Source organism: Neltuma alba, unplaced genomic scaffold (genome assembly GCF_004799145.2).
Source record: "Neltuma alba isolate B1F8T4 unplaced genomic scaffold, ASM479914v2 tig00010452_pilon, whole genome shotgun sequence".
Taxonomy (NCBI): domain Eukaryota; kingdom Viridiplantae; phylum Streptophyta; class Magnoliopsida; order Fabales; family Fabaceae; genus Neltuma; species Neltuma alba.
Window position 1 is genome coordinate 439,251 of NW_021635344.1, and position 17,000 is coordinate 456,250.

Below are 17,000 nucleotides of genomic sequence, written 5' to 3' on the forward strand. Positions count from 1 at the left end.
GCTTGAGCTTAAACTTGGGCTCAAGCTAACTTCAAGCTCGGGCTTGGATTGATGGTTGTTTCAATGAAATAGATTCTTTGGGGTGAAATTCCATGACTTCATTATGCAACCACACTTATATACTTTCCAAATCAACTATTCTGCTAAATCTTCTTTCAGCGAACAAAATGCTTTGATGTACTTGGATCATGACGAGTGAAGGCCTCATTGATCCTCCCTCTCTTGATATCATACAACAAATTTATCAACTAATCTCATGGGGTTAGTTGATGCCCATGTGTTTCTTAGGTCCCACTCATTTGCATAGATATCAAATTCCACAGCAATTAATGGATTGTTTGTCGAAGCTGCCATCCACAATCACGAAGCTGACGTACCCACGAGCATTTTCACAGTCCAGGACTCGGGCTACAGCCACAATCCACATCGATCCACATCTCAAGTAAATCAACAGATTGGCAAACGCCAGCACCTCCTTTTGTGGCAAGCAGCTTTGTGATTACAAAGGTGAAATGGTAGGTGAAGCCTATGAGGTTCCCGATGGCTTTGTCCTATAGCTGCATTGGTTGGTGATATGTGGCTCGATCAACACTAGACGTCAAATTTTCATCTTGTTGATTTCTTGTGCACAGGAAGGATTGTGATGTTGGGTAAAGATTATTGATTGATTTCTTATTAACAAGAAGGATTGTGATGCTGGGTAAGATGATCCTTCATATGATATATGTTTTTATAATTTGGATTGAAACTACAGAAGTCGAAGGATAAACACTGGGGACAGTACAATCAAGAGAAAGAATTAATGATAGCAACATCAAAAGAAAATGAAAATTCACATTTGACCGAGAAGCAGATTTCGCTTTTCACTTAGCATGCATTCACATTTACTGTTTCTCCTATCTCAAATATCCAAGAAAGAAGCTAGTGCTCAGCACATTTTAGTTAATTGTGTCATTGTTTGTCCATGTCATAGAACATTCGATAGAGTTATACGTTGGCTATTGAAAACCTAACACAACCCTCCTTCTTTTCCTTCCTTTCCTTCCTATAATGACGTCATACAATCCCGTGAGCCCTACCTAGTAAGATAAGGCTTTGTGGTGGCTGATGTTATTGTCTGTCTAGCTAAGCTAAAAGCATCCTTGGATTATATATAGGGAAGTGGTATTTTTGCATTGACAATAATGATGATTGATGGCAGGGCTTATTTAAAAATAGGAAGCTTTTTGTAAATCTCTCATTGTTTAGAATTATTTAGAAATGAAGTTGTTGTCAACACCTTATTTTGTTTGAGTCCACTAATAAATAAGAATGAATGAATATGAATAAATAAATAAATAAATAAATAAAAAGAGAGAATAAAAATTATTTTTTTTAAAAAAATGACAGTAGAGATATTATTTTTATTTTATTATTCTCGATTGTCCAAAATCTCTCTATAATTTTTTTAATAAAAATCCACCCCTGATGATTTCTTCTAAGAGATCAAGTTCGAAACGCCATGTGGCAATTGAAAGGCAATAAAATAAAAGATGAAATTAAAAGTTGATCGACATCTAAATATGTGTGGTGGACTCATTAAGAAGAAAAATAAGAAAAACCCAAAAAAATAAATAAAAATAAAAATAAAAATAACAAATTAATGAGAATTAGTGCTTAAATGGGAAGCACTATGAATCATTTATTAGGAAAATAAATAAATAAAATAAATATTAAAGAAAAATTGGAAAACTCTAATGTTTTTGGGCCTTTAGGATTAAATTAGTATTTTTTTTTTAAGAGCCTTAGTAAGCTAAGAGTTAGTAGAGTCAGTTTATTGGGTTATAAAATATGAACATTGCTTTCATATCATTTGATATCACAGCAAGTTCCCTCAAAATAAGTTGTATCATCATTTCCTTTTTCATTATCTTCTCTTTCCATTTATCCATCTACTTCTATATATATAATGTTTAGAAGTAAGAACAAATAGAAGAAATGAAATTCTTTCTAAAAGAAGTTTGCTGTTAAAGTCTAATCACAAATCCAAGTCAAATAGAGACTATAGAAAATTGCAAGAGATGAAATAAAGCTCCATAGATTTTAAAGACTATCTAGAGTTAGCTATGATAAGAGACTCCAAAAGCAATATGTCTCATGAATATACAGATGGATATTAAAAATTTGGCTCCTCTAGACACTGAGTGTGAGCAAGAACTGTGAGCAAGAACCACAGTTGTTATTATTCTTAACAACGACAATGAGCTTGAAGACTAGACAAAAAGAGGAAGAAGAATGTAGAAATTCCGGCAGACAATGTGCAGAAACTTCTTGTAGGCTAAGTTTATGGTTGAAGAAAATCCTATTAACCATGAAAGAAAAATTGAAATATTTTCACGACAAGGAGAGGAGGAGAATGATGTTTCACATGGAGAGTAATTAATCAATGTGTTTTTGGAGTCCATTTTTAACAAATTGACTGCCCAAAATACACTTGCGGGAGGCAAATTTGGCCGTAATCCTTTTCGGGAGGAAGGGCATAATGATAGGAATGAAGAAGCCCACTCCATATCCTACATTAAAAGCCCACCCGCGATCCTATAAAAGATATTGGGAATCCAATGACACGATAGTAAAAGAGCAAGAAGACTTTGCAAGCATTGATAAGACATGTTAAAAATTGATGCAAAAACAAATCTAACAACAATCTCTCCATATTGGAAAAGCATGCAAGAGCTTCCAACTAACTAAACGAACTTAAAATGGTGTTATTAAAAGCCCATTCAAGGCTTTTTGGGTTGAACATTTAAATGAGCACTTAAGCCCAGTTTTAAGGCATTTTTCATGCATTAATTATTTCCGATGGGACAAAATATGGGTATATGAAATACAAATAGAAAGAAACATTTTTTGATATAGGAATCGGTATCTAACGAATTCAACATTCCAGCATAATCCTAATGTATATTTTAATTAGTTATTAGAAATATGCTATGAAAACAAAAAATATCATTTATCATTTAACCTCCATATAATCAAATTACCTTCTTATTTTGATTTACCTATCTCTTTATTCATCCATATGCAATGAGATTATTTCAAATAATCTAATATCCTCTCTTATTTTATTCATTAAATCCTTTCACAAATTGAAATAGGGAGAATTTCATTAAAGGACCACTGCAACAATTTAATTTCATTCCACCCCCAAATAATTATTTTAGGGCCAAAATGAAATTAACTTATGTAGTAAAAAAGGACCTTACTGCCAGGATAAACACATTGAAGCTCACTCTCTCATCCAGCTTTGACGCATCTTTTGCCGTCCATCTTCATCGCCATCCCTGAAGTTGCACCGGATCCTCATTTTCCTAATCTTCTCAGTCCATCACCGTCACTCATGACTGTCTTATGATGCTCCTGGTACTCAATGTTTCTCCTTTACGCGTCTTCAAGGTGTGGAGAATATCTGGAGCTCCTGTTACCCATTCTTCAGTTTCTTGAGCTGTGAATGGTGATCTTGTGTTGTGAAAAAAATACTTATTTGTGTTGTAAATTCATGAAAATACTTTTTTGCGTTGTTCAGATAAATGGTGATCTTTGCACACACAAGTACGAGTTCAAATATTATAGTTTAAAAAAAAAGACATATTCTTATCCTATCGACGAGATCTCATCAAAAAATTTACAACTAAAATTTGTGAATTTATAAGAGAAATACAAGTCACGTTTTTTTTATTTGCAATTAGTTAGTCTTTGACTTTAGAAAGAATACACAAATAGAATAAGAAAAAGATTTTGAATAATACTGTAGATAAAAAAATTTCATGGTGGTTGGTTATAAGTTGTCCCAAGTACCACTAAAGTTGCCTGGCAAACTATGTGAATGTTTAAACAAGTTAGTCCACTTGTAAATAGACATGTTTCTCTTATTAATCTATGTATTTCGGTTGCAAATTTGTATCTATTCCACTTGTGAATGACTGAGAGAGCTCTTTTTTGATCTATAGGTGGTCGTGCATGACCGTTCTTAGTTGGTGGAGCGATTTGTTTGGTTAATTCTTTTAACAAACAAGACCTCAGCCTACTTCTTAGAGAGACTATGGCTGTTCAAGCCAAGGAAGTTTGAGGCAATAACAAGTCTGTGATGTCCTTAGATGTTCTAGGCCGCACGTGCCTAAGTAATCTTTGAAATTTCATCATGGGATGGATCATTGCAATTGTTCTTCAACGAGGAATTCCTAGTAAGCGCGATTCATCAGCTCGTGTTGACTTTGTATCCTTGCCTTTTTTTTGTACACACCGCCTATTGCTCCTACTAATTGAATGGTCCGTTGAAGTATTCGGATCGTGACGACGTGGGCGGATAGCTACCAGTGATGTCGCGAGAAGTCCATTGAACTTACAGAAGGAGAAGTCATAGGTGGACCTATGAAAGGATCATTGTCGATGCCAAAGCGAAAGCACAACCTGGTTGACACAAGTCTCAAGCAGGAACAGCTGAAGGTGCCACAACACCAGAAGTCTCTGTCCGCACATGCCGGGGGGTGGGTCTTGTGCGTCAGTGGAGGCCTTGGCCCCGAATCCAACAACCAAAACTCTAGTGCCACAGGAGCCAAGGAACCGCAACTAAGCAAAGCACACAGTTGGTCGACTGGACACGGTGCCAACCAGTGTTGCGTATCATGCCATCTACATTTAAAATGACTCTCAAGATATCTCACATTGATGAAGAACATAGCGAAATGCGATACTTGGTGTGAATTGCAGAATCCCATGAACTATCGAGTCTTTGAATGCAAGTTGTGCTCGAAGCCACTAGGCTGAGGGCACGTGTGCCTAGCTGACACGCAAAGTCGCCAGCACCCCCATCACAAGCACAGTAGATGATAGTCTCCTGAGAGCCTTGACTTCCTGACTGGCCAAAAAAACAATTAGTGACGGCAGCCACCATAGTGGATGAGTGAATGAGATGCGCTTGAAAGACTGGACATGCCCAAACTTTTGGTAGGAAATAAAATAGAGTATTAGAATTAAAGTTGTGTGAATTCTATACTCACAAATTTGAACACATAATATATATATTTCATTACATGTCAAATTGAAATATCAATTGATATTTTCGTGCCATCATGCAATGAATCTGACAAATAAAACCTCGATGTCAGCTATTTTGTTCCACACTTCTGAAGCAGAATTTGTAATTGGTCTTATCTTTCAATACTTTCCATCAAGTAACTTTTGCATCGTTTTTAACATCTTCACATAATGAGTATGTCATTAATATAACACATCAAAAATGAGCCAACACATAATGATTAGAGGCTCTCTCATCAAAAAAATTTACAACTAAAATTTGTGAATTTGCAACAGAAATATGCTCACTTTCACAACACAAAATCACCATCTAGACAACTAGAATTCACAACACAAATAAGAATTTTCACAACACAAAATCACTATTTTTTAGACAACACACTGTATATTCATTATTCCCAGTACAGCTTTAGCGGTGGCAGGGAAGACGGAAGCCAAAAGTCACAGCAGAGTTGGATGAGGGAGTGAGCTTCGATCTAGGTTTATAAGGGGCAGCAAGGTCTTTTTACTACATAAGTTAATTTCATTTTGGCCCTAAAAACACTGCAAATGAGGTTTTAGAAATATTTGGTGGTGCAATGAAATTAAATTGCTGTAGCGATTCTTTAATGTCAATTTTATCTTGATTTCTTTTTAAATCTTTTGGGCTTCTAGGAAATTAGTATTAGCCTTAGTTAAGTTCCCTGTTACAGCTAGTTTAATGTGATTTATAGGAACATGGCTCTAATGCCAAATTAATGTGATTTATCTAAAGGTGAAAACATGCCTCCTACCTTTTTAGGTTCAAGTACATCATGAAATATTGTGGATTAATAAAAAGTTAAAATTTATTTCTTGGGTTTATTGATGAATTCCAGATTTTCAGTCCAACTTTAAAAATTTATAACTAGTTATAAAAAAATTATATTGAAATGATTTAAAATTCTATTTGAAGGTCCTTTCTTTACAGGGAAAAAGTTATAACACACAAAGGATTAGTAATGGAGATTATGTAAATTCTCCAAAAGAGCATTTTTGTATAATATAAAAAGAATACAAATTGCGGGTCTAAGTTCGTAGAAGAAATAAGGCAGTATGCTCCTATCCACAATTCTGATCTAGAGTATGCTTCTATTCACTGATTAAAAAAATAACTATCATAAACAAAATAATCCTTTTAAGTCCCTTTTTGTTTTGCACATAAAAAAAAGAATAGAAACAAAAAGAATAGGAGTCTTTTAGATTTGGTAAACTAGTGTAGATTTGGTAAAAATTATACTTTTCAATTTCTCTGTTCTAATTTTGAGTATACATCCAGTTGTATACCAAATTTCATAGGCAGATTTTATCACTTGTCTCACTTCCACTCTGTCACTATCTTGTGACTCATTTAGGAATAATTTATTATAATTAATTCTTTTCATGCTTCATATTCAGTCTTACATGACATCATCATCATCATAACATTAGTGGCACATACAAATTCCACTTCATGCTCATCATAACATTATATGTTTTGTAACATTAGATGCATTCACATATGACCATGGAATAAATAAAAAATTGAGTAACTTATCAAACCTTTCATAATCTAAATCATCATCAAGAAGAAGAGAAAGAGCAAAATAACATTATGTATGATCTAGTTCTAAAATTGAGTAACTTATCAAACCTTTCATCATAACATTAGTGGCACATACAAATTCCACTTCATGCTCATCATAACATTATATGTTTTGTAACATTAGATGCATTCACATATGACCATGGAATAAATAAAAAATTGAGTAACTTATCAAACCTTTCATAATCTAAATCATCATCAAGAAGAAGAGAAAGAGCAAAATAACATTATGTATGATCTAGTTCTAAAATTGAGTAACTTATCAAACCTTTCATAATAAAAAGGTCCTTTCTTTTTCTATGTAGTTTTCATTATCTTTGCTGGACGATTGATAGGTTAATGGCAGATGAAATTGATGTTAGAATTGAAAATAAAAATTTTGAACCCGCTCTCTCAGTCTTGTGTTTTTTATGAGGAAGGAGTTGGATTCTGATTATTTTGAGTTGAATTCTACATGCAAAATTATGAAAGAGTTGTAGGATATTCGTGTTGATGCTCTTCTCTTCATATCTCTGGCCATCCTTCCTTAAATCTTGTAATAGTCAACATCTTAGTCTAAAACCCCATATTTTGTAAAAATTTGTGTGCGTGGCACTTGGCCATTTTATTTAATTCCATTCTTCGAAACTCAAACATATATTATTAAATTGGTATTAAAATAGGGAGAAAATAAGATTTTGTGCATTCCCATTTACTTAATTTTCTAAACTCAAGTTTACATCTTATCAGGTATTTTCGGGTCCTGACTTAATCTATTTTTTTCATCACAATTAACCTTACATGACATTATATACAATATTTATTTCAAAGTAAATTTAACCATTTTTTTCTATCAGTCTATGACTCTAAAACCTTTTCATCACGGGAAATTTTTCTCAATTTCTTAATGACACCAATAAAAATGATTTTTTATTTTGACTTTTCCCAGATAGGTTTTAAATTCTTCACGGGAAATGATTAACCTATAATAATTTTTCCCATTTTAAAACCCATAATTTTTCTAAAATTTTTAAGCAGACGAACTATCCTAATTAGGTCTCTGCTCAGGTTTAGCTTCTAGCATATATAGGTTCATAGGAACTTCTAGCTTCATAGAGGTTCAGAAATAATAAAGTAATAATTCAAATTCTAAATAAATAAATCTAGATAACTTATCTTTTTAATCAAAAGAGTTATTTAATATATATTTAAAAACATTATTAAATTCAAAATTCAAATCGGGATTTTTGTAGATGTTTGCCCCTGTAAATTTAAGGAAGATCATATAAGAAAACCTAATAAAATCCCAATTAATCTAATGGATACTTCAAATATCCTTCTTCATCAAATAATCCAAATAAATTAATACTAAATCTAGATAAAATCCTAGTACATATAAGACTGAACTAGGTTATTCATCAACGGTCACTTTAGAATGGTCCAATTTTTATCAAATAGTTTACTTGGACAAATCCCCTCATACTATATCGGACCATCAAGTTTTTGCACACCTACTATTGGTGCCATATTGCTGTAATCTCATTGACATAATGCTGTGTCAGATCCTAGATGTGGGATAGAGAAGTAAGAAGAGCATATTGTGATTCATGCTAATTTTGAAAACATGTAATAGCATATTGTATTCATGGGCATGACCCATGTAAAAGAAATCTCCAATCATATTCCATAGTGATTTCTTTAAAAGGACTTGAGAGCTAGGTTGATAATGAAAAAATCCCTTTTAACCTAGTGAGATAAAATATTTATCATGTACTCAAATTTTAACGTTGAAAGTTTAGTTTCTTTATGTAAAACAAACTAAATGCATACTGAGCTACTGATCCAGAAAGGAATGAATGGAAAAGGCAGGATGTCGTATCAATGGAGAATTTTAAGAATATTTCATTGTTTTAATTAAAAAAAGAACTTCTTTTCTTCTTTCTATCATAGAAAATCAATCCAAGAGGGACTTGAGTGGGTTGGTTCTTCTAAGTTGTAGAAAATCACCCAATAAGTAAATGCCTACTTTTGAAAACTTTCAAGCCTACACAAGATTCATCTAGACTTTCAAACACTTCACCAAGCAAACCAATACAACAACATTCATGCAAATTCATGCAAACCAAGACTTTTTTGGGTCTTGAATTACTCATGGTGATATCCTTTGAGTTGGCTATCCAGATTTATAAAGAGTAGAGAAGCAAAAAATAGGCAAAAATAACAAACACAAAATAAATAAAGCTTCTAGAAGGAGCACACAATCATAAACAAGCAAAAAAGTATCAAAATAAACCACAAAATCTAAGGCATCCTTTCAAACACTTCACCAAGCAAACCAATACAACATTCATGCAAACTCAAGCAAACCAAGACTTTTTTGGGTCTTAATTTACTCATGGTGATTGATATCCTTTGAGTTGGCTATCCAGATTTAAGAGTAGAAGCAAAAAATAGGCAAAAATAACAAACACAAAATAAATAAAGCTTCTAGAAGGAGCACACAATCTTTCTTATTATAACAAGCAAAAAAGTATCAAAATAAACCACAAAATCTAAGGCCAAGCCAGGGCTGTTTTGGAGTCTATTGGCCTGAGCCTAGCCTGGCCTGTTACAGGCTTGCTTTTCAGCCTGAGAGGGCCTGTATAAAGGCCTGGCCTGGCCTGAAGCCTGTTAAAAGGCCTGTATTTTAAAAAAAATTCAAATTCTAATAATTAATTTTTTTAAAAAAGCTAAGATAAAAAAAACGTACATAATAATTTAATTTTTAGTCTTGTCTTTTATTTAAATTTTAGTATCATAAGTACTATTTCAAATCTTAATTATAATTTATAAGAATATTATTGAAAACTAATTGTAATTATATGTTAAAATTTGAAATAAGACTACGTCTAAGTACACACAAAAAATTAAAATTAAGATAAAAAATAAAGAGGAAAAAAATACTAATTTTATCATTCTTGGAACAAAATTTTTCTTTCCTATTTTCTTTATATTTTTAAGATTTAAAAATCACATTATTTATTAATATTATTATTTTAAATTATATTTTTATCTTCACTTGTCATCTAAACTTCAAAATCTAAGAAAAGATTAAGCTATTAACTATATATTAAAATTAAAAAATAAATTAAAAGAGTACATTAACAATAATAGTATTAATTAATTTTTTCATATATTATGATTATAAATTTCTAACAGGCCCAGGCCGGCTTAACAGGCTTAACAGACTTTTTAAAAAACCTAAACTTGGCCTGTTTAACTAAACAGGCCTTCAAACAGGCCTGAGCCTGTCTTTTTTTGGGAAACAGGCCAGGCCATGACAGGCCACCTGGCCTGTTTCTACCCTTATTCACCAAGCAAACCAATACAACATTCATGCAAATTCAAGCAAACCAAGACTTTTTGGGTCTTGAATTACTCATGGTGTATCCCTTGAGTTTGGCTATCCAGATTTATAAAGAGTAGAGAAGCAAAAAACAGGCAAAAATAACAAACACAAAATAAATAAAGCTTCTAGAAGGAGCACACAAGCAAAACAGTATCAAAATAAACCACAAAATCTAGCAACAATCACAGGAAGACAGTCAAGCAAACAATGCAACATATTAATATAGGAGGAGTTGGGACCCCTTTCAAAACACTCAAAAAAAAGGTATTTTCATGTAAGTCAAGATCAAACTTCTCTCACATACTTTCAAACACCCTAGATCACAATCGAGAAATAGCAAATAGAAAATGAATACATGGAAACAAAAGTAATAAATCACACAATATACAATCAGAAAGTCTGGCAACAATCATAACCAAAAACTATCATAGTTGAGAAAATAGCAAACACAGAAGAAGGCAGTACAAACTCCCTCCCTTAATTGAGTTGATAACAATCAAAATTAATCACAATAACAAACAATCACAGCAATTTGACAGCAATAGGGTGTTTGAAACCCCAAAATCAAGCTCGATGATGAAGCTTTCAATGGAACTTGATAGCCAAAAAAAAAAAAAAAACAAGAAGAAGAAGAAGAAAACACAACAAACACACACAACTATCTAGCAACAATTTACATATTCACACAACATCAAAAATGAAGGCATCCAAACTTCTTGAGCAAAATTTCATCCTATTCCAAAATTTCATAAGTTAGTACAAAACACATTAATGCTTTAACAACCTAGTAAAATAATTTATAATGAATGCTAAATAATGAAAGCATGAATAATCAAAACTAGTTTTGAATGCTAATCAAAACTACTTTAAGAGAAAAAGTAGGGAAAAAAAGGGAAAAACATGAAAAAGTAGGAGGAAAGTTCTTGCACCATCAAAGCAGCTTTCTGAAACTTGCTACATGGAGCTCCTAGTACAAAAGTGCAACAACAAAAATTGCAAAAGATACAATATCTCAACACACAAACAAGATTGCAAAATGAGCAACTTACTAAGGGAGCAAGATCTTACAAGGAGGCGAAAACAAACGATGAGAGGAAGAATGAATTAGAAAGCAAGCAAGATGGAAAGAAGCTTACTTTCTATATTGAATAATATTTTTTTATTCCACATTTTAAACTAAGCAACTGTAGAAATTATGTCTCATAAATTGGAGAACAAGTAATCAAAGATGGAGAGAAGCTTATTTTCCTTGTTGAATTTGAGTTGCCACAAGAATACAAGCAATTTGAATTGGATAATGAGTCAAAGGAGAGATCTTACACGGAAAAAATGAAGATGGAAAGAATCTTAGCTTATTGTTAATTTTTAGTCACCACGAGATGGAGACAAGTCCCTTCCCCTTTTCCTCTGTTATCCTCGACATCTTTTGTTCCACTGTCGAAGAATTCACAAAGCAACAATATAAATTATGTTTTATCCCCACTTGATTCAAGTCCATCAACATTCAAGTTAGCAAATACATACAAGATAACAACATAAGACGTAATTTTTTAAAATAAAAAGGGTAAACCTAAAAAATGACTGAATGTTGATGGCTAACCTTGTTAAAAAGAAGCTTGCCTTCTTTCCATCTTTAGACAAAATCTAATAATGGCTAAGCTCCCACACAAATCAACTTACATGTATGCTTTATCAAACCTTCATCATGTTCCGTGTTCACAATTTCTAAAGCCATGCTTTAGTAATCATCTCAAACAAACCATGCTTCCTCCAATAAAGCATGTTGCTATGATTACTCTCGTATACAATCTCATATCTGGAAGCTAACCTTTCAACCTCTTTAGATTATGTGAAGCTCCCATACAAATCGGCATTGATTATGTGAAGGAAATTATATTTGAAATATATAAATAAAACATATAGAATCATAAAGGAAGCCTGTGAAGAACTTTTTATACAGATAACAATCATCAATAACTTACATGTATGCTTTATATCAAACCTTTGCATGCTCCCTTGTCGCGAACAAACCATGCTCCTGCTGACAGCCTTCAATTTCTAAAGGCAAAAGTTTCACCAATAAAGCATGTTGTTATGATTACTATTGTTTAGGTTGACAATGAATATTTTCCTTTTCCAACAAGGGCATGCTGGGAAAAAATTTATTACTAGAGGACATAAGGAATGTCACGAAACTACAAGGATTTGTGCTTCTACAGTGATCATTGCAAGAGAGAGACTTTTTTCTCCACATCAAGGGGGTAGCATAATCCTACCTGTGCGCTACTAAAACACCTGCGCTTTAATAAATTTTTTGCTAGCACAAAATTATTTTTGACAGCAAATCGCCCATAACTTAAACATGATTACAATCAATTCAAACATCAATGAAAGGGGGATCCACAAAATCCTTACCCTTGGTGGCAACAAAAAGCAACTTGATAACTGATTCATTTCAGGAAGTTTACGATCATTCACACATCAACGAAGGGGAACCACAAAATCCCTCTCCCTTAAGCCCCACCTAGACTTTCAAGCAGACCATAAACAAAAGTGTAATAAAACAAACACAACAATGGCAACAAACAAATACAATCCAAAAACAACAACAATCACAACATGAAAAATTTGATATGCAACAAACAGCTAAAAACAAAGATTATGCTACCCCCTTGGTAACTAATCAATTTGAAGAAGCTCACCTTTGACGACACCCAAACTTCCAAAAAGAATGCAAACAAAAGAGTAATCACAATAAGCAAACACAATAATCTAGTGATTATGCGTCTACGAGGAACAAACACATTTCAAGAAGTTCAATTCTGTAAAAAGAGTATTACAATCAATTCATACATCAATGAAAGGGATCCACAAAATCATACCACAAGCAAAAGAGTAATTACAATAAATAAACACATCATTGGTGGCTAACAGCCTAAAAATCACAACCACAACACAAAAGCAAATACATTAAGGAACAAACAACTAAAACCAAAGATGAAGAGGAAAGCAACTTCATAACTAATCCATTTCAAGAATTTTACTTATGCAGAAAAAGTATACTATTACAATCAATTCACACACATCAACAAAGGGGAACAACAAAATCCCTCTCCCTTAAGCACACACTTGCGGTAGAGTAATAAAAATTAAACAAACACAACAATGGCAACAAACACAGTCCAAGAACAACAACCACAGCATGAAAAAAATGCTATGCAACAAACAGTTAAAAACAAAGATGAAGGGGAAGGCAAGTTGATAACTAATCAATTTCAATACTATATTTATTATCACAACAATCAATCCACACATTAACAAAGGTAGAACCACAAAAGTCCCCCCTCAAGGGCACCCAAACTTCCAGGAAGAATGCAAACAAAAGAGTAATTACAATAGACAAACACAATAATCTAGTGACAATTAGTCTAGAAGGAACAAAGACACCATGAAACCATAATCTCACAAAACAAACAAGTGAAAACAAAAAACATAGCTTTGATGAGGAAGGCAACCACAAAATCAATCCACACATTAACAAAGGTAGAAGAACCACAAAAGTCCCCCCTCAAGGGCACCCAAACTTCCAGGAAGAATGCAAACCAAAAGAGTAATTACAATAGACAAACACAATAATCTAGTGACAATTAGTCTAGAAGGAACAAAGACACCATGAAACCATAATCTCACAAAACAAACAAGTGAAAACAAAAAACATAGCTTTGATGAGGAAGGCAACCACAAAATCCCTCTACCTTCAAAGTAAAGAAAGGTACCCTATGCTTTTCAAGAAGCATTTGACAACAAACAAAAATTAATCACAAAAAACAAAAACTTCAATCTAGAATCACAGTCCAAAAATAGCAACCACCATGAAAAAGATGTGTGCAACTAAAAAAGAAAAAACCACTTACTACTAGAAAAATCACCATCAATTCAAGCAGCCTGGTAACAACCACAGTACAAAAATAGCAATCACCATGAAAAGAAATGTGTGCCAAAAAAAACCACTTACTACTGGAAAAATCACCATCAATTCAGGCAGCCTGGTAACCCAATCCTCTCCAAAAAAAATCACTTACTACTGAAAAAATACATTGATTATCACCATCAATTCGAAACATCATTGATGAGAAACGCAACCAAGAATACTTTCCCCTGAAAACATCCAAGCTTCTTAAGTAACGTTATAACAAGCACAACAATCCAGTAACAATCACATCCAAAAATATCAACAAGGGGATGGAAAGAAATGTGTATACAACTTAAGACAAAATACAACCTTGATGCAGGAGGCAATTTGGTGACCAATAAATCACTACTAGAAGAATATATTCACTACCACCATCAATTCACATATCATTAAAAGGGTGAAACAACCAAAAGCTCTCCCCCTTAAGGGGCGTTCCAGCTTTTCAAGTGGAACTTCATCTATACTACATCAAGATGTATAGATTTAAAAAATGGAACACGACAAAATAATTGCTAATAAGTACCAAAGAAAGATGGACAAAAAGATAAGAAAAACTCAAAAGTAAAGAAAGAGAAGGAAAGCAAATTGTACAACCAGTAGGAGAAGAAACATACAAAATTAAGTCCAATTCTAGATTTCATAAATGAGAACCAATAAAAGTGGAAGATAAGGAGACATGAAACACAAAAACTGAAAGTGAGCGAGAGAGGACAACCAATAGGAGGATAGATCTTATAGAATGTTGTCCTACTTCCACATTTCAAATACCACCGAATCCTCCTAAACCATAAAAAAATAATGCTAATGATATTTCTTTGACGAGGAAAGTGGAAAAGAAACCTAAAAGCAGAGGGAGAGTGAATAGATCAAAGCAGCATCCTGCTTGCGAATTGCAAATATCAATCGTCTACGCCAAACCAACAGAGAAGTTAACCAAAAACTAAACGCATCATAGTTACAGAAAAAAGAGCAAAAGGAGAATAGAATAAACCGCAACTATATTTTGATTATTCAAACATTAAGGATAAACAAAGGAGAAAATTCACTTGTAGTGCAAACTGTCACAAAACAATGGGGGAGAGAGCAAGGGTAAAAACAGGGAATCAGTAAGAGTGAATTGAAGAGAAAGTAGGAGTTTAGATTTTATAAAAAGAAACTGAAGATGGAGAGAATCTGCTTACCAACTAAAGTAGGACTGAGCCTTTACAATTTCGATCATTTTAATGGGATGGTGGCTGCTAAATTTTGATTATAATATTTTGCAATTATGGAATTTTTTAAAATATTTGTTAGCCAATAAGTATTTATTTCAAAATCAACTTTAAAATAATAAGATCATGGATCTCAAATTGCAGAATGAAAATAATGAATTCAAAAAAAAAAAAAAACAGAAGAAGAAGAAGAAGGGATTATTAATCAGTAATTATTGAGTTTAAATGAACTAAATAAGTAATGTAAAATATTTTAAAATAATGGGGTTTTTTTTATTCTATTTAAAATACATGTTAAATATTAAAGATTTATTTTCAAATCAAACTTAAGGTAACAAGATAGTGGATATCAAATAAAAAGTTTAAGATGAAGAAGAAGGAATTTAAATAACAAATTACTATGTTTAGATTCAGGTTTCTGATACGAATTAAATAAGTTATTTAAAACATTAATATCAAATTTAAAAGAGTAAGATAATAGATCTTACAATTACAGATTTTAGAATCAACCAAATAAGAAAATAAGAAGAAGAAGAACAGATCAAATAAGTAATTTCTAAACATTATCAAATGAATTAGGTAAGTAATTTAAAATATCTGCTGATTATTAAATATTTATTTTCAAATTAAATGTAACATAACAAAATAATGCACCTTAAAATTGAAGATACTTGAATCAATCAATCAATTAAATATTAAATAATCATAAAAGAAAAATAAAAATGAATTGTTAACTATTAAATAATGAATTTTGAAGAAACTTAACATATTTGTTTACTGCTCAATATTTATTTTTAAATCAAACACAAAATAATAATATAAATATTAAAGATGCAGCTTTTTTTAGCTTCTAAGTAACATATTTAAAATATTTGTTAACCATCACGTATTTATTTTCTAATCAAATTAAAAATGATCGGATAATGGATATTGAAATTGTAGATTTTTGAATCAATTGATTAACAAAATAAGAACATGGAAAGTAGAAGGCACGCTGATAGGTGATATTGAGAATCAATGGGCATATACACATTTTAATTTTTCATCTACCCAGACGATGACATAAATAAGTCAAAAATAATAAAGTCCGTAAGACAGGCAGCAAGGTTAAAAAATAATAATAATAAAAAATAGTTGCTGTGGCATGAATTTTGGAACTTAGCAAGGTTAAAAATAATAATAAAAAAATAGTCCAAAAAAAAAACCTCACGCTTGCGTGTTATATTTTCATACGTCTTCCATGTGAGTCATGGAGCTGAACGAGAAAAAATCACGAAACCAATTGCTATGAGATGTCAGTAACAAAGTCCAACTGAATTTTGAAACTTCTCACAGTAGTAACAATGTTAAAATGTCATTGAAAATCATCAGAATTCGAGATCTTACACTCAAGCTTGCATTATGAGCTGAACTACCTAATCAACTCATTCATTCTGAAGTTTCACCAGAAAGGATCCAATGAATGCTTCATTGACACATCATGTAACGCAATACATGTGAGCGCATTTAGAAATTAGACAACGCACGCAAACAAAATTTGAAATATAATACCTGCAACATTTGAAGCTGTCTCGCCTCTTTATTTTGGGCATCATGATCAGCAATGGATGATTTATCAACTATATGTGGATGATCGATGCCCCCCCTTTTGATAACAAGCAATGCCATCACCGGCCCTCCAAAACTCAACTAATAAAGTCCATACAAATATGGTAAAAGTTACTTGTTAGTCCTACATAACACCAAAAGTCATATCTAACAGAGTACAAT

The 17,000-nt window shown here is 32.4% G+C and overlaps 1 pseudogene; it reads left to right on the plus strand.

The window, feature by feature from the left end:
* The first annotated feature begins 4,672 nt into the window (after positions 1 to 4,672).
* LOC114756699 (uncharacterized) lies at positions 4,673 to 4,828 on the plus strand (annotated as a pseudogene).
* Positions 4,829 to 17,000: the final 12,172 nt, after the last annotated feature.